Source organism: Procambarus clarkii, chromosome 16, assembly GCF_040958095.1.
Source record: "Procambarus clarkii isolate CNS0578487 chromosome 16, FALCON_Pclarkii_2.0, whole genome shotgun sequence".
In the NCBI taxonomy this organism is placed as follows: domain Eukaryota; kingdom Metazoa; phylum Arthropoda; class Malacostraca; order Decapoda; family Cambaridae; genus Procambarus; species Procambarus clarkii.
The window spans coordinates 33,492,533-33,513,279 of NC_091165.1; the positions used below are offsets into that span (position 1 = coordinate 33,492,533).

The following is a 20,747-nucleotide window of genomic DNA, read 5'->3' on the forward strand; positions in this document are numbered from 1 at the left end:
CTAAAGTCCAGGTTCATGCTACACCAACAATGTGAAGAAAGCCAACAATATTAAGAAACCACCACTTAGCTGAAACAGCAGACCAGGGGCCAGATTCACGAAGCAGTTACGTATGTATTTACGAATGTTTTTCTTATTAGCACCTTCGCAACGGTTACATCGATATTCAGATATGAATTTAAAAAGCAAAATCTTCGTAAGTACACTACCTCGATTTAAGGACGGCCTCGACCACTTGTAGCTTTATGTAAACTGGATATAACTCGATTTTTTTCTACTACACAACACGGAGGATTAATTTTTTTATAAACAAAACATTTTTAGCTGGTGAGTTTCAAAACAGAGTCCTTCTTGTTAACTACTGTATATATATGCATTCTCTGCTTGAAACTTGTAGTAAATATGTCTTTTATGATATTAGAATTAGTTTTATAATAGCAGGAAATTATACCAGTAGTTATTAAGTAAATAAACACTGGTGAACATGAAATATGAGAGAAGGTGATGAACCTGGGCTGGTGGGAGCATTTCTATCACCAAATGCTCCTGTTCACCTAGTAATAAGTATAGCTAAGGGGTGTACCTTAGACATACATACCCATTTTTAATTTATTTTGTTTGGTTTATTTTTTAAATTAAATCTGGATGAGACATAAAAGAAAACCAGCGTTGAATGTAATGAAATGCCATTTTCTGGGCGAGTCCCAGAGGCTTCCCGGAGCTATCCAGGCTGAATGGATATGTATAACTTTCTGGCATCAGTCAATATACTTGGTGTTCTTGCCTATTGAGGACCACGAGCCAGAACCTGGCCCCCCTCAGAGAGGCACAAGGAGCAATGGCCTATAGAACCCCCCTGTGTTTGAGAGCATTCTATATCTGCCATCGACCGGGATAGGCACCCAGAAAGGTGGGCGCCGCAAACCAACCCTATTGGTTGTTTTGAACAGCCCAAGGAGCCCCATTGGGAACCCAACTGGGCTACGAGTAGCCCAACTGGGCTACAAGTAGTTCAATCTGGCGACCCGGACTAGGAGCCGACAGACATTCCAATAATATGGGAAGTAGTGAAAAACCTACCCGAACCCTCGAGAACACAGAAGCAAACACAAGTCCTGAAGGCATACAAAGGTACAGTTGCACCCCAAGACCAAAAGTCACGTTGAACCCCAATAATGGGGAAGCATGACGAAGATATCCCGTCCCAAGAAAAAAAGGGGGAGCAACGGAGAAGAGCACCCACCTACAGGACAGAACCAACCGACTCAATGGACAAGGAACTGAGCCCAGGTAGGGGCCGACGCCCAACAACTCGTACGGCGAGGGGCGAGGAAAAACCTCACTCGCGTAACCGCAAGCCCCGCCTAGAGGGTAGAAAAAAAACCCGCGGGGTCCTATAGGGCCTTAGGCCCTCCAAGTCAGCCCCTCCCCAGCCCCGGGAACCCACACGACAGGCCTCGGGGCCGAGCCGTCCCCCCAAATCCCACGGCCGCACCAGAAAACCAGGGCAGCTGCGAAAATACTAAAGAAGGGAGCCCACTGGCAGACTCTTACAACACGGCATGAGGAACAGGCTTGAATGCCCCCATCACTACCCCAGAAGGGGAACTCCCCGAGACTGCCCAAATCTCAAAACCATCAAACCCCGCCCCGACCCCAAACCCACAGACAGTAATGAACTGGATGGAGGTAGGAAGGGGGGGAGGGAACCAGGAAAAAGACGAGGGAGCATGGAAGGAACCGAAGCAACCAATACCCCCAAGTCCCAATACGAACCAAAACAGGGCAGCCCGGGGGCTCCCGGGGAGCAAACAACCAAGAACGTTGCCACCACCGAAGCTCAATGTGCAACGCCCCTACTGCCTGCACCCGCATAGTCAGCATACAACTGGGTAACCGAGCCACAATGAGCAACAAAACTCGCAGGACTCCGGGTCGAAGGTGTCACCGACCCCACAGGCAGCAGACGGAGGCAAAACAGAGTCACCCTGAGACAAAGGGTGAGAGCAACCCTCAAACTCGCTGGAAGCGAGGGGGAAACTCCGGGGTCACATCCATCGAACCCGCGCGGCCCCCAAGGGTTTCCCAGGGTCCCGACCGTTTACTATAATACGACTCGCACTCGGGTAAACCCAGGCAGGGTACTGCTAATTGGCACCCAAAGCTACCAAACAACTTTCAAAGAGCTGAACCCCCAGGACGTGTACACTCATGGGGACCTAGCAGGGGGAACCACCAGAATAATACTCAGAACACAAGAAACACAGGGGGCAAGAACGAAGGCAGACCCCCACCAGGCAGATAAACAAAAATAAAAAGAAAACCCTGCAAGAGGACACGTACCCAGGCAGAACAGAGCCGGATGCCATATAGGTGAAAACAAGCTGTGTAGCACCCTGTGCCCCACCAGTGCAAAACTACCCCTTACCCTAAGGTGAACAAGGGAGACAGAACACCCAAGCACACAAAGGGCGGCCGAAAACCAAGCAGTAAACGGCCTAGCAGGGGCAGAACCCAAGGAACTTGTGGAAGGTGGCCCCAAGCCCCAAGGGCAGTACTTACAGGGCACCTAGGGAAGGTAACCCTAGGCGCATGCAGCCCGAGTACTGGAGACTCACTCTCGGCTCACGCACCACCTAGAGGACAGACACCACACTCTAGTTACAGTGCTGAAACAACTAATGGAGCGGGAGCACACAACCGGTGCCTATAGCATCAGCTGAAGAACTGATGGGTGGATAGCCGGCGTGAGAGGTCTGGGGCTCCCCCTTCCCCCTCCCGGGGAGGGGGGAGCTGCGCAGACAGCAGCGCGTTGACGTGTGACGTCATACTAGTTTGCTTGTTTTCTGTTGGAGAGTTCTATCCACTAGTTTGGCTTTTGGTAGCAATTTTAACCAGAATAGGGGTTTGTTTTGAAATGCTTGCCTTTCTGGATGCTTGACCCGGTCGATGGGAGACATAGAATGCTTCAAACCACACATGGGTTTCTATAGGCCATTGCTCCCCTTGCCCCTCTGAGGCGGCCAGGTTCTGGCCGTGGTCCCCGGTAGGCCTAAGAACTCCATACACATGACTGATGCCAAAGTCTGACATTAGCATATCAGCCTGGTATAGCTCCGGGGAGCCGGCGGGGCTCCCCCCAGAAAAGAGGGGGGGGGTAATGGTACAAGACCTCTTCCTGTTACACAATTTGGCTGTGTAACAGTAAGTAATTATCAAAAGAAGGCACCAAGCCAGGAAGGCTATGTAGCAGTAAGGCAGTGAGGTGAGGCCGCTACTTATTTGAGAAATGCGTATTTTATTTTATTTACCTTATATGCTGAGGCAGGCTATTTTATTTGAGGAAAGTTCAGCTGATTCCTCAACATTCAGCATGGAACAAATTTGTGTCCAAGACCTCTTCCTGTTACACAATTTGGCTGTGTGTAACAATAATTATCAAAAGAAGGCACCAAGCCAAGAAGGCTATCTTGCAGCATTGTGTGTAACAATAAATCAATTTTTGTTACAGAGAACCACTTGGTTTCCGAACCCCTTGGGGACGAGACCCGTCGGTTAACATGTAAGTTCGTTTACGAGAAATAGAGGGGAAAAAATAAACTAGAAATGTAAAAAGAAATTGTTCTGAAAAATTTACGAAAAAATTCTAGGGGAAAAAATCGACAGGTTCATAGCGTAAATGCGACCGTGTTTTGTTTGTACTCACCAATAAGTGAAGTCCTGGTCCGCTTTATAAAAGTCCTTAATTGTTCCTAACTGATTATTAAGACGACTGGCAAACATCCTCTAGATGTTTCCTGCCAGCCTGCAGGAACATCCTGCCAGCCTGCCTGCCAGCTTGCCTGCCAGCCTGCCAGCTTGCCTGCCAGCCTGGAGGCACATCCTGCCAGCCTGCAGGCACATCCTGCCTGCCAGCCTGCAGGCACATCCTGCCTGCCAGCCTGCAGGCACATCCTGCCTGCCAGCCTGCAGGCACATCCTGCCTGCCAGCCTGCAGGCACATCCTGCCTGCCAGCCTGCAGGCACATCCTGCCTGCCAGCCTGCAGGCACATCCTGCCTGCCAGCCTGCAGGCACATCCTGCCTGCCAGCCTGCAGGCACATCCTGCCTGCCAGTCTGCAGGCACATCCTGCCAGCCAGCCTGCAGGCACATCCTGCCAGCCAGCCTGCAGGCACATCCTGCCAGCCAGCCTGCAGGCACATCCTGCCAGCCAGCCTGCAGGCACATCCTGCCAGCCAGCCTGCAGGCACATCCTGCCAGCCAGCCTGCAGGCACATCCTGCCAGCCAGCCTGCAGGCACATCCTGCCAGCCAGCCTGCAGGCACATCCTGCCAGTCAGCCTGCAGGCACATCCTGCCAGCCAGCCTGCAGGCACATCCTGCCAGCCAGCCTGCAGGCACATCCTGCCAGCCAGCCTGCAGGCACATCCTGCCAGCCAGCCTGCAGGCACATCCTGCCAGCCAGCCTGCAGGCACATCCTGCCAGCCAGCCTGCAGGCACATCCTGCCAGCCTGCAGGCACATCCTGCCAGCCTGCAGGCACATCCTGCCAGCCTGCAGGCACATCCTGCCAGCCTGCAGGCACATCCTGCCTAAAATATACGATGATGTACTGTACATTTAAGAAACAAATCTGGGTCACAGGTCTGTGGAGTGTGGTTAGGCTTACGGAGTCAGCCGGTCCCTCCCCCACCACCGACACACCTCCCCCTCTCCCACCACCCCAAACCCATACACACACACTCTCAAAGGTCACGTGGTTCATGGTTCACTTCAACACCCATATATCGCTTCCTGCCTGCCTGCCTCCTTCCCAGCCTGCAAGCCTGCCTGCCTGCCTCCTTCCCAGCCTGCAAGCCTGCCTGCCTGCCTCCTTCCCAGCCTGCAAGCCTGCCTGCCTGCCTCCTTCCCAGCCTGCAAGCCTGCCTGCCTGCCTCCTTCCCAGCCTGCAAGCCTGCCTGCCTGCCTCCTTCCCAGCCTGCAAGCCTGCCTGCCTGCCTCCTTCCCAGCCTGCAAGCCTGCCTGCCTGCCTCCTTCCCAGCCTGCAAGCCTGCCTGCCTGCCTCCTTCCCAGCCTGCAAGCCTGCCTGCCTGCCATCATGCTAACGGGTAGTGTGTGTTAGGCTTATCTTCGGGAATGAGCCGGTCTCGCCCCCACCACCCGCCCCCCTACATCCCATACTCTCTTTTAAAGGTCACGCGGTTCAACCGCGTGACTACCACTCACTCCCTGCCTGCCTGCCTGCCTGCCTGCCTGCCTGCCAGCCTGCCTGCAAGCTAGCCTGCCTGCCTGCCTTTCCCTCCCTAATTCTCACTACTTCCGTCCCTTCCTGCCTACCTCCTAGCATCTCTCCCTACCTCCCCCTCCCTCTTAGCATCTCTCCCTACCTCCCCCTCCCTCTTAGCATCTCTCCCTCCCTCCTAGCATCTCTCTCCCTCCCTCCTAGCATCTCTCCCCCTCCCTCCTAGCATCTCTCTCTCCCCCTCTGTCACTGATTCTCCCCCCCTCCTCATTCATACTGCCTCCCACCTAAGTTGCATCGTTCATCCACCCACCAGTCGGCCATCACTGACGCAATGCGTGCATTTGGAGCCAACATGGTGCACAGATGTTTCTTGATTGTGCAGATATGTAAAACAAAAGCACAGAATGAACATTCCAGCCTTATGGCAATTCAAAATAATAGGAATAATAGGCCGTGAATCTGTGAAGTCACAGTGGGCAAACTGGACCATCTCCCACCCACCACAACAAGCCGGCGTGACGCTTGGCGGACCCCTTCCTACCCGAACTTTGTTCGGGTAACATGACTCCCCAACCCCAATCGGGAAACTGGAAGTTTCGGATAACTAAAGTTCGGAAACCAAGTGGTGCTCTGTAACAGATAATGCACCTTTGAGAAAAACAAATCCTGTCAGCTGTAAAAATATTGATCCAGTTATTTAAATACAAAAATATAATGAACCAAATATTTATGGGTTGTTTATCCTATTTTCTTCTAATGTATATCCAAAAAATTGAAAAATTAAGACATATTGCACAATTTTATGATTCACAAGAAACATTAACAACATTGTTGTCTTCTTTTTATCTTCTAGTGTGTGGTTTGGTCAACATTACTAACATTACATATAAAAATGAGATCTTAACCACTGCACTGCGCAAAGCGCCTTTAGGCGCTCAGAGAGTTGTGGTTTTTGTTTTTTAATTTGGCTATATTTTAATGTTTTTTAATGTTTTCATTACTATTTGTGTTTTGAAATGGAAATAGTTGACATTGGAAACATTTTGACATTAAATTTACCTGAACATTTGTAAAAATAACAAAAATATGTCCTTGTCAATTGCACCAAGACGTTTTCGCCGAAAATAGGTGAGCAGTGCAAGGGTTAATGATCCATGGTTAACATTTATGATTTAATAAGTATAATATTGGTAATAATAATAGTATAAGCTACAGTATAATTTAAAACCTTTATTACTGATTTCTTTTTATTAACAAGCTTAGGTATACACAGCAATGTGCTGCTACCCTATTCTATGTGAAAGATTACACTGTAGATCATAAACGAGCTACAAGCTCATCCAACATCACCCACCCCACAGGATGGCCAGTCATACATGGAATCAAGAGAGAATAAGAAATGTAAAGCTGATCTAATAGCCCCCACTGGCAAAATCTGGGTACAGCACAAGAATATCTTCCAATATTCCTGAGTGTATGAAGTAATTACAGAGCTCAGATTACCTCATACCATTTGGTCTGAAGTCACTAATAACAGGGCAATCACAGATATAGTGTTGGAGAGTATGTTCTCTCAAGTAGGATTGACAACAGATGTTTTTTCACCCAGAGGGTTATAAACCCATGGAACCGCCTACTCGCTGAAGCCGTAAATGCCAAAATCCAGCTAGAAAATATCATTAGGACAATTGGCAGGACTTAACAAGCCCCCGGCTTTTTGTCCTCGTCGAGACCACTAGATAGTTAGTGGCCCTTGGGTAAATTTAGGTAAATATATATATACATATATAAATACCATCGCTTCTTAAATCTTGGGAACGACAAGGAAAGCTTTACATTATCTCTTAGAATTACATAAGTAAACCAAAAATGTAACATATTTGTTTACTACAATGTTGGTGCTGACTGTACAAGTTGAAAAAACCAGCATTGAATGTAATGAAAGGCAATTTTCTGGGTGAGCCCCGGAGGCTCCCTGGAGCTTATCGGGCTAATGTATGTTATATTAGACCGGCACATTAGCTAAGGAGTTCAGACCTATCAGGGACCAGTGCCAGAACCTGGCCCCTTCAGAGAGGTTCCAGGGAGCAATGGCCCTGGAAAACCCCCTTGTGGTTGGGGTTTTCCTTATCTGCCATCGACCGGGGTTAGGCACCCAGAAAGGTAGGCATAACAAAACAAACCCCACATGGTAAAAAACTAAAACAAAAAAACAGAGAGGTAGAAACTCCCTACAATCACAAGGAAACAAGCAAACATCACACTTTACTGCTGCGCCGATCGTCCGCGCAGCCCTCCCCGCCCCGAGAGGGGGAGGGGGAGGGGGAGCCCCGGACCTACCGCACCGGCTGCCAAGCTTCAACCAACGCGAAAAAAACGCTGACCGGTGGGAGGGAGGGTTGCCAGGGAGCCTCCGGGGCTCACCCAGAAAATAGCGTTTCATTACATTCAACACTGGTTTTCTATGGGGAGCCCCTATGGCTCCCTGGAGCTTCATACCCAAAGAGAAGGAAAAAAAAGGGCTAACCCGGGAGGCGGCCACCACAAACTCTGCAACACAAAGCCGAGACAACAGGTCGCAACCTGCGACACAAGGCAACAAGAACGCACAGGAGCAGATGCGCATAAAGAATGGGCGGCCAAGAACCTGTGCAACCCTCAAAACCTTGCGCCTGAAATGAGCCCTAGACGTCGCCAACACAGCAGCAAAAGCTGCAAACGTCTGAACAGCACGGGCGCAAAGACAGACCGCAGGCTGGAAGAATGAAAAACTCTGCGGACGACCTGGGAGACCCGAGCCCTGAAAACAGGGAACGAGGGGAACTGGATCAACCACAGCGCATCCCCAGACACGATACGCAGGCAACGGCAAAAAGCACAACCGGACAACACAGGACGCACCCCCGGCCAAACAAATCAAGCATCAATAACCCAAGAACCCCTCCAGAAAGCAGTCGTCTCGACCGTCGCCAGGACGGAGAAAGGCTGCACACGTACAAATCTACCACCAGTACCAAAGAGCAGAAACCTAAACCGAACGGGCTACCACAAACTGAGGAGTAGATAAGAAGGCACCCTGAACAAGGACCAGGACGGCTCAGGCGACGCATGAGCAGGCCGGAGGTGAAACAAAACACAAGAAAGCATACAAAACATCATACTGTCGCCAAGACGAAGCTCGCAGGTGGGACACCGTCAACAAATCCACCTGAACACCACAGAGATGGTGATACCCGCGTCAAAATACCAGACGCAAAGAGCCGAGGAGAAGGCCGAACCAGTCACATACAAGACCGATTCGACCTGCCGAAAGAGGCGGAGCCGCGGGAAAACGCCCCGGGTTCAGACACCTATCAAGCAGCGTTTGAAATTAAGGCTGGGCCGGCCACCAAGGAACCATAAGGACTGCTCTCGTGGGAATGAGCTGCAACGGAGCCAGAACCCAAAGCAACAGCTGGACCGGGAGAAGAGGAACAGGTGCCCCCACCTCGACCAGTCTTGCTGAAAACCATCCACCGTGAATGCCTCGCAGGTGGGAAAGGGAACCACATAAAATGGGCGACACCTAGACCACGCCGACTCGAAGACGTCCACAGCCAGGAGTCCATACGTCCGACAGAGCCAACAAAACGAGTCGGCAACGACTGGCCAATCCGCAAAGAGAGGAATGAACCGAGACAGCTGTCCGCCAGGACGCAGGACACACCCCGGCCATGAACCTCACGGTTAGCCAAACCCCTGTGGTTCCGGCAAGAACCGCCAGAGAACAGTCTGAACAGAGCTGAATGGTAGAGCAGGAAAAGACCCAAACCCTCCGAAGCGCAAACCAGACAGCCACGAACTCCCAAACCGTGCTGCGAGCCCGACGGACGGACAGACTCCACCAATAAGAGATCCCCAGAGAAACGAACCCAACGAATGCAAGAGGCGGAAGGGGAGTCTCCGAAGGAACCAAACAGACGCCGAAGCCAAACCCGACTCCTTGGGCAGACCAGCACGTCGAAGTTCAGACTCCCGCACAACTGTTTAAGCAACCCGGGACCCCCTCATGTACAGCTGAAGGCGGGACCACAGCCGCAGTAACACTTCTGGAGGGAAAGACAATGAGTGGCCCAATAGCCCTAAACAAGGCCCAGATTCGAACCCGGGACGGAAACAGATGGAAAGGCCTCCAGATCACCAGGAAACCAAACCCGGCGATCTGGAAAGAACCACACCCCAAGCAAGCAAACAAGTGGACTGACTGGGAGCCCACACCAGCCAGTCATCGAGGTAGGCCAGACACCGAATCTCAGACTCAGACAGGACACTAAGATTCGGAAAAGATGCAAAAAAAAAATATATATATATATATACCAACTGCCCATTACAAAATAGGGAATGCAACAAAAGCAGCAAGCCTGAAGCCCCACCACTAACTGTGCCAGTCCCAGAAAACTGGAGAGGAACGTGCCAAGAAGTGACCTGGAGGTCCAGGGCCACCATCCAGGCACCCGGCCCCAACAGAAGCCGGACAGGAGACAACAATCCTCCGAGGAGGGCATAGAATCCAGGGTGTTGCTTAACTTCGCTGATCGGACGAGAAGCGGTGTTATCAATGTGATATGGCCGTTGGCCGCAGACTGAAGAAGTCCAGAAGGACTGCAGATGCGAAAGGCCCCTGACTGCAAACAGCAGACAGGAACCCCAGAAGGATGGGGCGTATCGACCACGTCCAACGCACCCACTAAGATGACATGACGAGCAGGGGCAGGGGAAGAAGCCCACCCCGCCAGCTCTGAACCCCCCCCCCCCCCCAAAGGGGGAGAAGCCGTCCACCGACGCCACCAGAGGCCGGAAGACAACCAAAAGCGCCCACCAACAGCGGGACCATGCGAGAGTCAACAGAGCAAGCTGCTCCCCCAGCGCCCCGTCAACAGAGAAGGGAACAGAACCCCTTCCGAAAGAAAAAGTACACACACATATACACATTATGTATATACACATACATATACACAAACACACAAGATATGTTACACACACGTGCGTATACACATGTGCACACACACACACCCACAGTGTACACATGCACATGCGTACACACATATGCCAAAACTAGAAGACAGACGAAAAAGAGGTGATATGATCACTACGTACAAAATAGTAACAGGAATTGATAAAATCGACAGGGAAGATTTCCTGAGACCTGGAACTTCAAGAACAAGAGGTCATAGATTTAAACTAGGTAAACACAGATGCCGAAGAAATATAAGAAAATTCACCTTCGCAAATAGAGTGGTGGAGGCCAAGACCGTCAGTAGTTTCAAAGCGTTATATGACAAAGAGTGCTGGGAAGACGGGACACCACGAGCGTAGCTCTCATCTTGTAACTACACGTAGGTAATTACACATACATTGTAAAATAAAAGTACAAGTCGCTGACCAGTGGGCAGAGAGCACCACGCCGGCCAGGCGAAGAAGGCACAAAACTGCATCAAAAGGCCCACCTCGACAACAAAACCTCAAAGTCCGAGCACGACCACAACATGTGCCAAGACCCAAAAAGTTCAGTCTGCAAGCCAGGATGACCCCGGAACCCCAGAAGGCAGAACCGGGTCACACGAGGAAACAAAGCCCCCTGAACCCACAAAGGGGGCCCAAGAGGAAGAAACCTCAGGAACGAAACCAAAGAACCCAAAGGAACCCAGAATCGAACCAGGGGGGAGCCCAAACCACCACATTTGCCAGCAGAGAACACCACAGAAAGGCAAAGCACCGCCCCCAGACAGAACCCCCTTTGAAAACGGTCATAACAGACCGAAACACGAGGGACAAGGTGTGGGAGCAAGCATACCAGCCAGGGGACACTGAGCCCAAACCCAAAACAGACATAATGGAAAACCCGGTGTAAAATCAACACCCAAACGTTCCCAGAGGAACAGGCAACGGGCAAAAAACCAGCGTTGAATGTAATGAAACGCCATTTTCTGGGTGAGTCCCGGAGGCTCCCCGGAGCTATCCCAGGCTGATATGCTAATGTCAGACTTTGGCATCAGTCATGTGTATGGAGTTCTTAGGCCTACCGGGGACCACGGCCAGAACCGGGCCCCCTCAGAGAGGCAAGGGGAGCAATGGCCTATAGAAGCCCCCGTGTAGTTGGAAGCATTCTATGTCTGCCATCGACCGGAACAGGCACCCAGAAAGGTAAGCGCCCCAAAACAAACCCCTATTCTGGTTAAAATTGCTACCTAATACCGAACTAGTGGATAGAACTCCCCAACCGAAAACAAGCAAATTAGTGTGACGTCACACACTGCCGCGCCGCTGTCTGCGCAGCTCCCCCCTCCCCGGGAGGGGGAAGGGGGAGCCCCAGACCCCCCGCGCCGGCTACCCACACCTCAGTTCTTGAGGCTGGATGTCAAAAACGCGAAAAACCGCCAAGCGGAGGGAGGGAGGGATGCCGGGGAGCCTCCGGGACTCACCCAGAAAATGGTGTTTCATTACATTCAACGCTGGTTTTCTGGGGGGAGCCCCGTCGGCTCCCCGGAGCTAACTACCCACAGACAGAAAAAGAGGGACTTACCCGGGAGGCGGTCGTCGCTCACCCCTCAACTTGAAGCCGAGACAACTGGCTGCAACCGCCGACCCAAAGCAACACAGGCCCGACGAGGGCCAGGGACATTCACAAGGTAACGAGCAGCCAGGACCCTGTTCGACCGCCAAAATCCCCGCGCCCGAATATCAGACCAAGACATATTCCCAAAGACGGCAGCAAGAGCCGCGAACTTACGAACGTCATGGGCACGGGGATAGACCGCAGGCTGGCTAGACCTAATAACCCTGCGGACGACCTGAGAGACCCGAACCCGCGAACAGGGAAGAAGGGAAACCGGATCAACCCACAGCGCGTCCCCGGACACAGAAGCTGTGGCGCGCAAATAACGGCGAAGCGCCGCAACCGGACACAAAACATGATGCACCCCCGGCCTGACCAACCAAGCATCAACCACCCATGGACCCCTCCGGAACGCAGCAGTCTCATTCTTCGCCAGAAAAGAAGGAGACGGCTGCAAACGAACAAAACTATCACCACGACCAAAAGAGCAGAAACCCCTGCGCCGGAGGAGAGCATGAAGCTCCCCTACCCGATCCCCAGAGGCCAAAGCCAACAAGAAAAGTGCCTTGGAAAAACAATCCTGGACCGAAGGGGCCACAACGAAACGAGGAGATGAAAGGAAAGCGAGCACTCTGTCCAAAGACCAGGACGGCTCAGGCGACGCATGAGCAGGCCGGAGGTGAAACAATGCACGAGACAGCTTGCGAAACGGCGCAGACGTAACATCGATACCGAAAGCAAGCTGAAGCGGCTCCGCCAGCGCCGCACGATACGAAGCGACAGTGTTAGGCATAAGATGACGGTCCTGAAACAACCACGAGAAGAAGGACAAGACCACCCGAACAGACAAGGAGCTAACACGACGAAGACGCAAAAAGAAACGGAAGGACCGCCAGGAAACTTCATACTGCCGCCGAGAAGAAGCCCTCAGGTGGGACACCAACAAGGAGGCCACCTGATCACCATAGAGATGATGATAGACTCGAGTCAAAAAAACCATACGCGAAGACTCGAGGAGAAGATCGAACCAGCTACGTGACGTACCGGCCCGATCTGCTGAAAGAGGCGGAGCCGCGGGAAAACCCTCGGGTTCGGACACCGAGCAACCAGCGCCTGAAACCAAGGCTGGGCCGGCCACCAAGGGGCCAGAAGGACAACTCTCCCCCGGTAAGTCTCTAAGCGAGTCAGGACCTGGAGCAACAGCCGAACCGGGGGAAAGAGGTACAGGAACCCCCACCTCGACCAGTCGAGCCGAAAGGCATCGACCCCGACGGCCTCGCAATCGGGGAAGGGCGCCGCATAAACGGGAAGACGCCGCGACCACGCCGACGCGAAGAGGTCCACCTCGGGGCGCCCGAACGTCTGGCAAAGCCAACGGAAGGACTCGTCGTCGACCGTCCACTCCGTGGAGAGGGGAACGAAGCGAGACAGGGCGTCGGCCAAGACGTTGGACACGCCCCGTACGTGAACCGCCAGGAGAGCCAAACCCCGAGAACTCAGCAGACGAGTCACCCGAAGCGACCAACCCCAAAGAGACAAGGACCGCATCGAACCCCCGCGGTTCAGGCAATGAACCACCGGAGAGCAGTCCGAATGGAGCCGAATCGTCGACCCGAATCCTCCCCAGAGCAAACCACACTGCCGCGAACTCCCGCACCGTACTGTGAGCTCGACGGAAGGACGGATCCCAACGCCCCTGGCCGGCCTGGTGAGCACTGGTCACAAAACCCCAGCCGAGAGACGACGCATCCGTGTACACATCGAGCGAGGGCTCGGGTAGGCGCCAAGGCACTGAACCCCGAAAAACCCGAAGAGGAAGCCGGTGACGCAGCAACCGACGCAAGTCCCCCGGGGGTCGAACTCTGCGATCGCGAGAGAGGCGGAAGGGGGAACCCCGAAGGAACCAGAACAGCCGTCGAAGCCAAACCCGACCCGGCGGGTAGACCACCATCGCGAAGTTCAGGCTCCCGCACAGCCCCTCGAGCAACCGCCGGGTGACCCGAGGGCCCTCCAGAAATAGACGAAGGCGGGACCGCAGCCGCAGGAGAGACTCCGGAGGGAGAGACAAGGAGGCGGTCCGAGAGTCCCACACGAGACCCAGCCAAGTCCGAACCTGAGAAGGGACCAGATGGGACTTCCTCCAGTTCACCAAGAACCCGAACTCGGCGAGCTGGGAAAGAACCAAATCCCTGGCTAGCAAGCAAGCTGACTGGCTGGGAGCCCAAACCAGCCAGTCGTCGAGGTAGGCCAACACCCGAACACCTAGGAGACGCAAACGAGCCACCACAACCCGTGTAAGGCGTGTGAACACGCGAGGTGCCAGGTTCAACCCGAACGGGAGACAACGAAAGCGGTAACTCAGACGCCCCACTACAAAACCGAGCCAGTCCCTGAACCGCGGATGAATCGGGACATGCCAATAAGCGTCCCGGAGGTCCAGGGACACCATCCAAGCACCCGGCTCCAAGAGGAGCCGAACCTGAGACAGCGTAGTCATCCGAAAGGAGGGGCAATGAACCCAGGGGTTCAGACGGGACAAGTCCAGAATGAACCGCAGGTCCGCGCAGTCCCGTTTCGGAACCGGAAACAGACGGGAAACCCATCTGAGGGACGACGTCGTTTCGACGACGCCCAAGCGCACCCACTCCAAGACGACTCGACAGAGCGCAGGGGAAGAAGCCTGCCCCGCCAGCCCCGACCCCCCAAAGGGGGGAGGGGCCACCCAACGCCACCGCAGGCCGCGAGACACGACCCGAAAGGCCCACGAATCGTGGGACCAGGCGCGGGCGAACAGCGCAAGCCGCCCCCCCATCGCCCCGTCAAAGGGGCAAACCGCGAAAGGGCCGGCGACCCTTACGAGACCCAGAACCCCGCACAGCGCGAACACCGCGCCGACCAGACGAGGGAGGGTCCGCAGGAGGAGCCAACCCCAAACCTGACACCAGAGGCCTACCACGACGAGAGGAACCCCGAGCCCTGGCACGACCTTTCCGGGAAGACCCACCCCGGGACCCCCGGAAAACCAACAAGTCCGACATCGGACGACAAGCCGCCGACGCAGCCTGAATAAACTGCGCCACGGCCGACTCCCCAAACAGGAGAGGACAAAAAGGTGAAGAACGCCTAAGAGCCAGAGCCCAAGCAGATTCCACGGAGGAACCCAGCACCGCCTGCCGACACGCGAGACGGGAAGCATAGAACAGGGAAACTGCATCCCGCAAAATCGGCGTGAACAGCTTCAACAAGGCAGCCGACGAACGCGCAGCCGAGGACAAGGTGCCGGACCCCGGGACGGACCCAAGCGTCCCCACATCCTCCACGAGCCAATCCGAAGACAGCTCCAGGAGGGAAAAGAACCGCAAGGCCGAACACAAAAGGCCCCGAGCGCGCAAGTCCTCCGCCACGAGCGCCGCCGAAAGGGAGGGAACCTGCACATGGAGCTGAATAACGCCCACATCGCGGGGAAGGGCAGGGGCAAACAAGCACTCATTCAGGTACTCAAGTTCACCCCCCAGGAAAACCTGAAGCACCGTGGAAGCTTCCCGCCACTCCAGCGTGCGGGAACGACCGAAGGAATGCCAGGAATCCAGACCAAACAAGGGGCAGTCTGCTAGCCAGGACGACTCCGGAACCTCGTAACGGAGCCAGAAAGGGAACGAAGTCCCAAACCTGAACGTGGACGGATCCATTTCCGAGGCATAATCCGGGTCACGCAGGAGGTAAGCTGCAAAGGCCGCTCGCACCACACCAGGTTGGATGCGATAAGCCGAAAACCTCCGGAAGGACGGAACCGACGTACCCGGGGGAACACGGAACCGTACCCGGGGAGGGGCCGACACCAAATCCAACTCGTACGCAGAGGGGGGGAAAGAAAACCCCACTCCTTGTAACAATAAGCCCCGCTCAGTGGGAAGAAAAACCCAGGCGGGGTCCAGCGGGGCCCAAGGCCCCCAAGTCAGCCCCTCCCCAGCCTCGAGGTTCGTCACCACAGGACCCGAGGCCGAGTCCTCTCCCCAAGCCCCGACCCCACAAGACAAGGACGGAGCAGCCGGAAAAGCTGGAGGAAGGGGGGCCCACTGGTCAGACCCTGAAGCTTCGGCCGGGAGACAAGACTCGAATGCCTCTGCCGCCCCCCCGGAAGGGGCAACCCCCGAAGCTGCCCGAGTCTCGAGATCAAGTAACCGCTGCTCCGACCCCGAAACCCTCAGACGCTTCGGGGCCGGAAGCAGGGGCGGGGGACCAGAACGAACAGAAGGGGAAGGACGAGGAGGTGCGGACTGAACCAGGATCGAAGCGACCCCCACCCCCAAGTCCGGGTCTCGAAAAGCAAAGCGGGGCAGCCCCGGGGCATCCGGGGAAGCAACCAACCGAGCGCGTTGCAACAGACGAAACCTAGACTGCAACGCACGTGCCGCCTGTACCCGAATAGAATCATCAGAGGACTGGGTAAATTGAGTCACAAGCAAGCAGCAACACTCACAGGACTCAGGGTCGAAAGTATCACCGACCCAACAGGCAGCGTGGCAGAGGCAAAAACAATGAGGGTCACCCTGAGACAAGGGGACCGAGCAACCCTCAAACTCACACACAGCGAGTGGGGACTTCGGGGTCACATCCATCGGACCCACGCGCCCCCTAGGGGATTCCCAGGGTCCTGAGCGTTTACTTTAAGAGGACTCGCGCTCAGGTAGTCCCAGGCAGGGTGCTGCAAACCGGCGCCCAAAACTACCAAGCAAACTTCTAAAGCTGAACCCCAGGGACGTGTACACTCACGGGGACCTAGCAGGGGGCGCCACCGAGGAGAACAGTGGAAGGGCAAAAACAAACTGAATAAAATGACAGAACCCCCCACCAGGCAAAAACAAAAAGAAAAACAAAACCCCGCAAGAGGACAGCGAACCCCAAGGAACAGAGCCGGCCGCGATGTCGGGAAATACAAGCTGAGCAGCACCCTGCGCCCCTACCAGTGCAAACTGCCTCTTACCTGCCGGTAACAAGGGAGAACAGAACACCCAAGAGCCCAACAGGCGGCCGAAAAACCGAAAGGTAAAACGGACCAGCAGAGGCAGACCCCGAGGAGCCTGTGGAAGGCGGCCCCAAGCCCCAAGGGCAGTACTTACAGGGCACCTAGGGAAGGCAGCCCTAGGCGCATGCAGCCCGAGTACTGAAGATAACTCCTGGCTCTCGCACCCACAAAACTAACACCACACTCAAAGCACAGTGCAGTAGCGACACCGGAGCCAGAGCACACGACCATCGCCTATAGCATCAGCCTCAAGAACTGAGGTGTGGGTAGCCGGTGCGGGGGGTCTGGGGCTCCCCCTTCCCCCTCCCGGGGAGGGGGGAGCTGCGCAGACAGCGGCGCGGCAGTGTGTGACGTCACACTAATTTGCTTGTTTTCGGTTGGGGAGTTCTATCCACTAGTTCGGTATTAGGTAGCAATTTTAACCAGAATAGGGGTTTGTTTTGGGGCGCTTACCTTTCTGGGTGCCTGTTCCGGTCGATGGCAGACATAGAATGCTTCCAACTACACGGGGGCTTCTATAGGCCATTGCTCCCCTTGCCTCTCTGAGGGGGCCCGGTTCTGGCCGTGGTCCCCGGTAGGCCTAAGAACTCCATACACATGACTGATGCCAAAGTCTGACATTAGCATATCAGCCTGGGATAGCTCCGGGGAGCCGACGGGGCTCCCCCCAGAAAACACCAGAAAAGCAAAGAAACGACAACAGGAGAATAAAAACCCCTGACAAAACGTGAAAACTCACCCAAGAAGCTCGCTCGCACACCCAGTCGCATGTAAACAAACCACAACGCCGCCCCATTTTCGTCTGCCGGTTTCCCGGCGTGGATGGGAAACTGGCAGACGAAAATGGCCGCCAGCAGGGGATGTGACTGACACTAAAGATACAAAAACACGCCAGCAAAAGGGGGAAGCAAGCAGACTAGATGGGCGAAAAACGCCGCCCAACAGCAGAAAACCCCAGGCAGGGGCAAACCGCCCCAGAACTGCTAGCAGGCATCCCCCACAGCCCCGGGAACCAGCAACAGAGGCCCCGGGGCAGAGCCATCCTCCAAGCCCTCCGCCCTTAAAGAAAAGCAAGAGTCCCGAAACAACTACGACAGGAAGGACAAAAACAACCCTATCATAGACCAAAGTACACCTATGCAATGACAGGAAAATCTGAAAGGACCGCCAGGAAACTTCATATTGCCGCCGAGACAAAGCATGCAGGTGGGAGACCAACAACGAGGCCACCTGCACCCAATACAAATGGTGATAGACTCAAATCAGAAAGACCAGATGCGAAGACTTGAGAAGAAAAGCGAACCAGCCTCACAACGAGAAGGACCGATCTCCTGAAAGAGACGGAGCCGCGGGAAGACCCTTGGGTTCGGACACTGAGTAAGCAGTGCCAGAAACCAAGGCTGGGCTGGTCACCAAGGGGCCAAGAGGACTACTCTCCGCTGGTAAGTTTTAAAGCGAGCCAGGACATGGAGTAACAGCTGAACTGGGGGGAAGAGGTATAGGTAACCCCACCTTGCCCAGTCCTGCCTGAAGGCATCGACCCTGACAGCTTCGAAGTTGGGGAAGGGCGCCACGTATACTGGGAGACGCCTCGACCCTGCCGACGCAAAGAGATCCACTTCCGGAGGCCCGAACATCCAGCAGAGCAAACAGAATGAGTCCGTGTCAACCATTCATTTCGTGGACACAAGAATGAACCGGGACTGGCCGTCCACCAGGATATTTTGACACCCCCCAAACATGAACCGCCAAGAGAGCCAAACCCCAAGAACTCAGCAGACGAGTCAACCGAAGTGACCAGCCCCAAAGAGCCAAGGACCGCTTCGAACCCCCGCAATTCAGGCAATGAACCACTGGGGAACAGTCCAAATGGAGCCGGACCGTCGATCTGCAAGAGACCCGAATCATCCATGGTGACATCCACACAGCCGCAAACTCCCACATCGTGCTGAGAGCCAGACGGAGGGTTGAAACCCACCGCCCCTGGCCGTCCTGGTGAGCACTGGTCACAAAGCCCCAGCCAAGAAATGACGCATCCGTGAACACATCGAGTGAGGGCTCGGGTAGGTACCGAGGAACTGAACCTCGAAAAACCCAAAGGGAAAGCCAGCGACGCAGCAACTGATGCAAGGCCCCCGGAGGCCGAACCCAGCAGTCGCAAGAGAGGTGGAAGGGACGTTCCCAAAGGAATCAGAACAGCCGACGAAGCCACACCTGACCCAGCGGGTAGACCATCATGGCAAAGTTCAGGCTCCCACACAAACTCTCGAGCAACCACCACATTACCCGAGAGCCCCTCAGAAACAGACAACGGCAGAAACGCAGACAAAGCAGATCAATTGGAGGAAGAGACAAGGAAGCAGCCCGAGCATCCCACGCAAGACCCAGCCAAGACCAAACCTGAGAGGGAACCAGATGGGATTTCCACCAGTTCACCAAGAACCCGAACCCAGCGAGCTGGGAAAGAACCAAATCCCTCGCGAGCAGACACACGGACAGACTGGGAGCCCAAACCAGCCAGTCGTCTAGGTAGACCAGAACTTGAACACCTAACAGATGCAGGCGGGCCACCATGACCAGAGTAACGTGAGTGAAAACGCGAGGCGCCAAGATTCAAGCTGAATGGAAGGCAACGAAAGCGGTAACCTTGATGTCCCACCACAAAACCGAGCCAGTCCCTGAACCGAGGATGAATTGGGATATGCCATTACGTGTCCTGGAGATCCAGAGACACCATCCAAGTGCCCAGCTCCAACAGAACACGGACTTGGGACATAGTAATCATCCGAAAAGAGGGGCAATAAACCGACGGGTTCAGACGAGACAAGTCCAGAATGAACCAGAGGTCCACTCATTCCCGTTTCAGGACCGGAAACAGGCGGGAGATCCAACTGAGACACCCCTGACCTACCACGAGAGAAAGAACCCCAAGCCCCCCGGAGGACCAACAATTCCAACATAGGACGGCAACCAGCTGAAGTCGCCTGCAGATACTGCATCATTGCAGACTCTGCAAACAGAAAAGGACGAAGACCATCTAAAAGCCAAGCAGATTCCAAGGAAAAAGTGAGCACCGGCTGCTGAGATGCGAGGCGAGAAGCAAAAAAAAAAATACAAACTGCATCCCGCAGGAGCGACGTGAACAGCTTCAACAGCGCAGATGACACAAGCGCCACTGAAGGCAACACACCAGACCCTGAGGTGGCCCCATGCTTCTTCACATCCACTGCAAGTCAATCTGAAGACAGCTCAAGGAGGGATAAGAACCGCAGGGCCGAAGCCAGCAGGCCCTGTGTATGCAAGTCTTCCGCAACCAAAGCAGCCAAAAGGGAAAGAACCCGCACATGTAGCTGCATCACACCAACATCCCGCGGAAGGGCAGGGGCGAACAAGCACTCATTGAGATGCTCAAATGCCTCCCCTCCCCCCCCAGGAAAACCTACATCGCCATCTGAGCCTCCGCCACTCAAGCATTCGGAACCGACAGAACATATGTCATGCCTCCAAAGAGAAGAAAGGGCAGTCTGCTAACCAGGACGACTCTGGAACTTCGTAACAAACCCAGTAAGGACACGAAGATCCATACACGAAGGAACGCAGTTCCATAACGAAAGCATAATCCGGGTCGTGCAGGAGGTAAGCGGTAAGGGTGTCTCACACCCACTGGCACTGGACTTGGAAAGCTGGAAACCTCCGGAAAAACAGAACAGAAGAACCTTCGGGGCACGGAACTGAACCCGGGTAGAGGTAGACGCCAAATCCAACTCATACAAGGAGGAGCAAAAGAGAACCCCCACACCCTGTAACACCAAGTCCCGCTCCGAGAGTACAAAAACCCAAGCGGGGTCCAACGGGGCCCAAGGCCCCCAGGTCAACTCCTC

At 54.5% G+C, this 20,747-nt stretch overlaps 1 protein-coding gene across 4 annotated transcripts in view; it reads right to left on the reverse strand.

The window, feature by feature from the left end:
- Nucleotides 1-20,747, reverse strand: part of LOC123760113 (HEAT repeat-containing protein 3) — a 237,276-nt gene that overhangs the window by 145,102 nt on the left and 71,427 nt on the right. The window lies entirely within an intron of this gene.